Here is a 7,936-nt window from a genome sequence, read left to right on the forward strand (position 1 = left end):
GTGAAGCATGATTAGATCCATAGCCTAGAGATAAAGAATCATTTTTCAGAGAGTTGAAGGCAGTGTGAAAGAGGGGATACTGCTCATGGTGTGCTCACATATTAATTCCGCCAGAAGCAGGTTTGGCAGGTTTTGGTATTTTTTCCAAAACCTGTGAAACCTGTTTGACCAGAGGTGACAGTGTTAGAAAAGAAATGTCTGTACACTATGGGAGGGAATGTCCATTTCATATCATTTTCAGTTCAATATCTCCCATGATCCCTTACCATTGGCTATGTTGGTGAGGGCTGATGGGAGCTGCAGGACAAAGTATCTGGAGGGCCACATGCCCACCCCTGAAATAGGAAGTATGGTAAGACTTTCTGCGGCATATTTGGAAACAGATAGGTGGCCCCTGAGAAAGGAAATTCTTTTCTGAAACATGTTGGGCATAATAACAAATTTCAGGCACCTGAGAATATCGTCAGTTTTGGAAAACATCTGGAGGACCACATGCCCACCCATGATCTAAATATACTCCCCTCCCCTTGTAAGGCTATTGAGTCCAGAGTCTAAAGCTACCTAACAGCACTACTGCTCTTGCAGTCTAAAATGGTGAAGGCGAGTTACCTTTGGGAGATGAAGTGTATCCTGCTAATATGTCCTGGTTAAAGGGTGGAGTTGAGGCCACATCCCTGAAAGGCCAGACCTACCCACCAAATTACACAGATTCAGTGATTAGGTCCTTCAACATCTGTTTCTGGTGTGCCAGGTGTTGATAAGGTGTGATGGTGCCAAATCAGTTGTTTCTCCTCTAGCCCTGTTTCTCTCTGAGATGAAAAATTCCCCTTCTGTCACGCGATGGCTTAGGGGCAGAGTGTATCAACTGTTCCAACTGATAATAACAATCAGTTGAGTAGTAGAGTAGTAAACAAATAAAAATAGTTTAATGTATTCTCTCTTGGGAATGATGGCACTTTCTCATCTCCCCCCCCCCCATTATTTTTTTGAACTGTGATACAACCCAGTTGATGGGACAGTCAGGTGACCAAATGCAAGCTTTGGAAACCAGGGGCCTATAGGGGTAAACATCCCTTTAAAAACGGATGTTACGCTATCCTGTGGGGTTGCTGGAAGGATTGAGCAGATGGTATTAATGGGCTCACCAATAGTTTGGCTTTGCTCAGTGAACTCAATTTATGTAAGCCCTCCAAAAGGCAAAGTATGAAATAAAAACACTTGGCAAACGAGCATCTAATAACCAAACCATAGCATTTGGTTGGTTCTCACAAAATCCCGTGGGGCACAAACCCTGTAATTTGGCACTGGCAAACAAACAGTGCTACAGATATTAAGTGAAATGTGGGAAACAGTTTCAAATCTCCAATAAGCAAACTAGGAGGCTTTGGGAAGTCACTATTTCTTGGGGTTTTTTACATTACAAAATTGCTGTGAGGATAAAATGTGGCTCTGAGGACCACTTTTCCTGCCATAGGCTCCTTCACAGGGTTGGGGGGCGGTGGTGATTGTTTTTCTTCATTCATGGTATTTGCCCTGCTGCAGCTGTTCCGCACTTCCCTCCTCCCCGCCATTTTCCCCTTGATATTTCTGTATGTGGAAAATGCGGTATTAATTTGCAGGTACGCAGTGGATTTGCCATCACCCGTCCATGTATTGCTGACATCGTGCTACGACACGTTTTGTATAAGCAGGTGTTGGGTGGTGCGGTGTTGACGTCACCTAGTGACGACAATCGGATGGAAGTGTCACCCTTCTGTGCCTCTGTTGACCTCCATCCCCTTCACCATTCAGCTCCTGGGAACAACACTGGGAATTTTGGAAGTACAGCATACTGGTATTTCATTAGTACAACATGGCAGAGACTGCTGTTGCTCTGAACTCCCGCAATGTTGCAACCCCTTTCCAGTCAATCCCCTCTCCCAGTGTATACTCAAATGAGAAAAGTGTTCCTGCTTGCTTTTACAAGGACAGTACTGACTTGTGCATGTGGGAGGGGAGCTTCGGCAGTGCAGCATATGACATTTCAATAGTACAGCACGGCAGAGACTGACTTGTGCGCATGGCGGCGGGGGGGAGCAGACTTCTGAAGTTGGGAACGTACTGTGGATTGTAGAAAGAAGTTGCCTAGCTAGGGATCGGAGGCAGCAGAAGTGAAAAGGGGAGGCAAGGAAGTTGAAATGGAAAAGTTCATGTAGAGAAGGGGGAGGGGTTACCCCAGAGGGTATATAACACTGCTGACATCTGATAATATCTGCCAGGCTCCATCCACCAGTGTAAATGGCAGGTAGCATTATGCAGTAAAAGAAAAACTGGCTATGTAAAGAACCGATTTAAATCCCACAAAGCATCAGGAAGCAGAAGCTCTGCTACACTGTGGGATAAAAATCCTGGTGTGGTGAAGCCCATGTATCAGTGTTCCCAGCAGGCAGCAGTATACGATAACGTGTGAATGGCTGGCATCCTTAATATATGCACAGTTGCCTGGGAGTCCTGATTGGCTCTGCCTATCTAATACGTGTCCTCTGAATGTATGTTTAAGGCTGTGAATTGCTCTTCCCACTTTATGTGTTTATTATGAGAAACACCTGTATTTCGCCACAGCAAACGTTCCCCCATGCAGTATGAAATGGCACTGAGTTCCTTGAAGCAAGAACAGCGGAATACTGTGTAGTATTTATTTATTTATTATATTTCTATACCGCCCAACAGCCAAAGCTCTTACAGTTCACAACAATTAAAACCATAACATACAAGAAGATAAAGTACAATATAAAAGTTTAAAACTACACTGTAATAAAAGGGACGGTGTAAAAGATGGAATGGACACTTTACCGAAGAAGAAACCCCCCCACACTTTACTTAAGAAGAAAACATGCCAAACACTATGGCATGTGTTAGAGACAGGTGAGGACAATATTTTAGGTCAGAAACCCTTGAAAAAATATATTAACCCCTTAATGTCCAGAACACATCCAGAACAGAATGGAATGGCCCAGAACAGCCGCTTCCAAATGAGCCAAATCAATCAAATCCACCAGTCCCATGTAACAACATGAGACTGATGCAGTAACCCACAAAGCTTCCATGGAAACCACGTTCAGGTACCTGTTCTGGGCAACAGTCTGCGTTCTTGAAAAATGGCCCAGAATGGCCACTTCCCAGTGGTTATGGGAACATCATTTTGAGGTGGTTTTGTGGCTCATTGCATCACTCCCACCCAGTTATGTGTGATAGGTGAATCTGGGTGATTTGGTTTATTTTGAAGCTGCCCTTCTTGGTCATTTTCCAGAATATGAACTATTGCCTGGAATGGATACTGGAACAGTTTCTGTGAAAGACTTGTAGCTTATTGCATCCATCCCATGTAGTTACGTGTGCCAGGAGAATTTGGTTGATTTGTCTCACTTGGAAGTTCCTGTTTCAGGCCATATTATAAAATACGGACTGTTGCTTGAAACAGGCACAAGAACATGGCTTTGTAGAGGTTTTATAGCTTATTACATCACCTTCATATAATCATGTGTGGCTGGTGAATTTGGTTGGTTCGGCTCACTTTGAAGTTGGTGTTCCGGACCATTTTCCAGAGCCAGGGCCTGCAGGAGAAGCCACCACCACCACCGGGGAAGAGGCGTGCCTGCTGCTGCTGGGCCTGCTGCTGCCACCGCCACCGCCACCGCCACCACCAGGCCTTCCCTGTAGACTTCTGCCTGGCAGACCGCCAGTCCCTGCAGGACCAGGCCCCCAGGTACCGAGCCAGCTGTGCTGCTCCACCTGCCCCTCCCTGGAGGGGCTACATAAGCTGGCTGGCTGAGATGGCTTGGGAGAGCCAGGGCCTGCAGGAGAAGCCACCACCACCACTACTGGGAAAGAGGCGCTGCTGCTGCTGCTGCTGCTGCCGCTGCCGCCGCCGCCACCAGGCCTTCCCTGTGGACTCCGGCCTGGCATTATTTTTAAGGGGATTTTAATTGTTCTTTTGGTGCGTGCGCACGTGTGTGTGTGTGTGTGTGTTTTTCTGGGGGATTTTGTTGTGTTTTTAGGGGTGGGTAGCCTGCCTGATAGGCGGGAGTGAGGGGGCATGTGTCCACCTGATGGAGGCAGTGGGGGGAGTGTTGGGGGCCAGAAGATACCGAGGCTGGGCAGCAGGTGCTGGCGGAGCGCTAGGGGCAGGCCATGCCAGGTAAGGGGAACGAGGGAGAGATGTGTAGTATCTGTCCCCTGCTCCGGGCCTTTCCAGAGCCAAAGGATGGCTGGGGGAGGCGTGACCCCATCTTCTGGCCTTCGTTTGCTGCTCTGCAATGCCAGGCTGTTAACCAGAAAACCTCCCTCATCCATGACATGATCCAGGATGAGGGTGCAGACCTGGCATGTATTACGGAGACCTGGCTGGCCGAGGCTGCTGCTCCAACCGTTGCAGCCATGTGTCCAGCTGGATTTTCGTATGCACAGCAGCCGAGGGCTGGGGATCGGGGAGGGGGAGTGGCTGTTATCTACCGAGAGTCCTTGGTCTTCACCAGACCCCCTCTCTGGGAGACCAAGGTTGCTGAGTGCATGTACTGGAGGTTGGGCCCGAAGGGCAGTCTGGGGATTCTGCTCGTGTACCGTCCACCCCCCTGTACGACTGACTCCCTGGCCAAGGTGCTTGAGGTGGTCTCTGATGTGCGTGTGCAGTCCCCTAACTTATTGGTATTGGGGGACTTCAATGTACATTCGGAGGCCATCCTCACAGGAGTACCTTGGGACTTCATGGAGACCATGGCCTCCTGGGAGCTGCACCATATTCTAACTGGGCCCACCCATGTAGCCGGTCATGCACGAGACCTTGTGTTTGTTTCTGGAGAAGTGGGGAGTGATCTGGAAGTCGGGGGTATATCCACCACCCCCTTGTCATGGTCAGATCACTATCTGGTGATGTTAGACTTCTCGGTTCCACAACACCTCCGCAGGGGTGGAGGACCCATTAAAATGGTCCGCCCCAGGCGTCTTATGGATCCAAATGGATTCCTGAATGCGCTTGGGGATTCTGTGGGGCACGCCAACGGCCACTCGGTCGAGACCGTGGTGGGTGGCTGGAATGCCGCAATCACTGGGGCATTAGATCAGGTGGCTCCGAAACGCCCTCTCCCCCTGAACAGGGCTCGGACTGCACCATGGTTCAATCCGCGGTTACGAGCTCTGAAACAGGAGGTGAGATGGCTAGAGCGCTGGTGGCGGAAGTCTTGCTCCAAAGACGATCAGACACGGGCTAGAGCTGTATCTTCAGCCTATCATGTGGTGATGAAGGCAGCAAAAAAGGAATATTATGCTGCCTCTATTGCGTCTGCAGAGTGCTGTCCCAGGAGGCTGTTCCAAGTGGTCCAGAGCCTGGTCGGTCCTGTGGCTCCGGAACCACTGGAGCATTCTAAGGCCTCCTGTGAGGCCTTGGCAAGGCACTTTGCAGATAAAATTGATCAGATTAGGTGTGTTACTCTGCATGCTGTGGATACAGTTAGTGAGCAAGAGGCAGCCTGTGGCAAACTGGTTTTGTGGGATCGGTTCCAGCTTCTTCCTCCTGATGAAGTGGACAAGGTGCTTTCATCTGTACGGCCGACCACCTGCTTACTTGATCCTTGCCCATCTTGGCTCATTATGGGCTGCAGAGAGAGACTGGGTGAGGGGATCAGGGCAGTGGTGAATGCCTCCCTTGAGGAGGGAGTGATGCCATCAGCCCTCAAGGAGGCAGTGATAAGACCGCTCTTAAAGAAGCCCTCCTTGGATCCTCAAGTTCTGAACAACTTTCTCCCAGTCTCAAATCTGCCATTTTTGGGCAAGATCATTGAGCAGGTGGTGGCGATGCAGTTGAAGGCACACTTGGAAGAAACTGATTATCTAGACCCATTTCAGTCAGGCTTCAGGCTTGGGCATGGGACAGAAATGGCCTTGGTCGCCTTGGTAGATGATATGAGGAGGGCTCTGGATAGGGGTGAATGCTCCTTCCTTGTTCTCCTCGACCTCTCAGCGGCTTTTGATACCGTTGACCACAGTATCCTCCTGGACCGCCTGGAGGGGTTGGGCATTGGAGACACCGTATTGCGGTGGTTCCGGTCCTTCCTCTCCGGCAGGTATCAGAGGGTAGCACTGGGAGAGGAGGTTTCAGACCCGTGGCCACTTACTTGTGGGGTGCCACAGGGTTCCATCCTCTCCCTGATGCTATTTAACTTCTATGTGAAGCCGCTGGGGGCTATCATCAGGAGGTTTGGGGTGCAGTATCAATATGCGGATGACACGCAGCTCTACCTCTCATTCAAATCTTCACCAAGGTTGGCTGTAGAATCCCTGTCCAAATGTCTGGAGACGGTGAGTGGCTGGATGGGGAGGAATAAGCTGAAGCTGAACCCTGACAAGACCAAGGTACTTCTGGTGTGAGACAAGAGGAGATTGGGGGATGTTGACCTGGTGTTGAATGGGGTACGGCTACCCTTGAAAGACCAGGTCCGCAGCCTGGGGGTCATTTTGGACTCCCAGCTGTCCATGGAGGCTCAGGTGTCAGCTGTGAGCCAGAGAGCGCTGTATCAACTCCATCTGATACGGTGGCTGCGCCCCTTCCTTTCCGACCGTCTGCTCCCATCGGTAGTACATGCCCTGGTCTCCTCTCGTTTAGACTACTGTAATGCGCTCTATGTGGGGTTACCCTTGAAGACAGTTCGGAAACTGCAGCGGGTACAGAACGCAGCGGCTCGCCTGATTAAAGGCAGCCGCCGGCGAGATCACATCACTCCAGTGCTGAAGGAGTTGCACTGGTTACCAGTTGTTTTCCGGGCCAAATTCAAGGTGTTGGTTTTGACCTTTAAAACCCTATATGGTTCCGGCCCAGCCTATCTTAAGGAGCACCTCCAGCAGCACCAGACAGGCCGCTTAACAAGATCAGCCTCAGATGGCCTTCTCTCTGTCCCATCAGCCAGGACAGCTAGACTGGTGAGGACAAGGGAGAGGGCCTTTTCTGTGGTGGCCCCCACTCTGGGGAACTCCCTCCCTAGGGAACTCCGTCATGCCCCCTCTTTAATGAGCTTCCGTTGTGCATTAAAAACGTGATTGTTCAGGCAGGCATTTGGGGTGGGTTAGGGTATTTTAGAAAATGTTTTTATTGTAGAATTTTATTGTTTTAAACTGTTTTATTGTATGTTGTACATTGCCCAGAGTGGCTGGGTGACCAGCCAGATGGGCGATTAATAAATTTAATAATAAATAAATAAAAGCATGGACAATTGCCCAGAACAGATGTCCAAAAGTAGTTTCTGTGGACATTATCTGGCTTATCTCGTGTGTCCCATGTAGTTATGCGTGACTGGTGAATTTGGTTGATTTGGCTCATATGGAAGTTGCCATCCCGGGCCATTTTTTTTTCTAAAATGTGCACTGCTGTCTGGAACAGGTATCCAAATGTGGTTTCTGTCGACATTTTGTAGCTTACAGCATTCCTCCCGTGTAGATGTACGTACCTGGTAATTTGGCTGATTTGGGTCACTTCAAAGTTTCAGTTCTGGGCTGATTTTCGAGCATGTCGAGTATTGCCTGGCCTGGATATTAGAACGTGGTTTCTGCAGAGGTTTTGTGGCCCATTCCATCTCTCCCATACAGTGATGCGTGACTGGTGAATTTAGTTGATTTGACCCAAGTGCTTTTCCGGGCCATTCCGTTCTGTTCCTCACTGGTTCTGGGCTTTGAGGGGTTAATAATTTTTCAAGCGTTTCTGCCCTAAAATATTGTTCTCACGTGTCTCTAACGCATGCCATAGTGTTTGGCATGGTTTTGTGTGGTTTTTTTTTTAATAAAGGGGCCGTTCCGTCCCATAAAAAATAACAATTACCAGTAATAACAATAATCTTTACGGCGAGGTAAAAGGTGCTCAGAGGTCGGGAAAGGGGTTAATTAATACCCGACGTGCGGGAGGGCTGGTAAC

Source organism: Heloderma suspectum, chromosome 1 (assembly GCF_057233095.1).
Source record: "Heloderma suspectum isolate Gila_16-S chromosome 1, 16-S_ref, whole genome shotgun sequence".
Classification (NCBI taxonomy): domain Eukaryota; kingdom Metazoa; phylum Chordata; class Lepidosauria; order Squamata; family Helodermatidae; genus Heloderma; species Heloderma suspectum.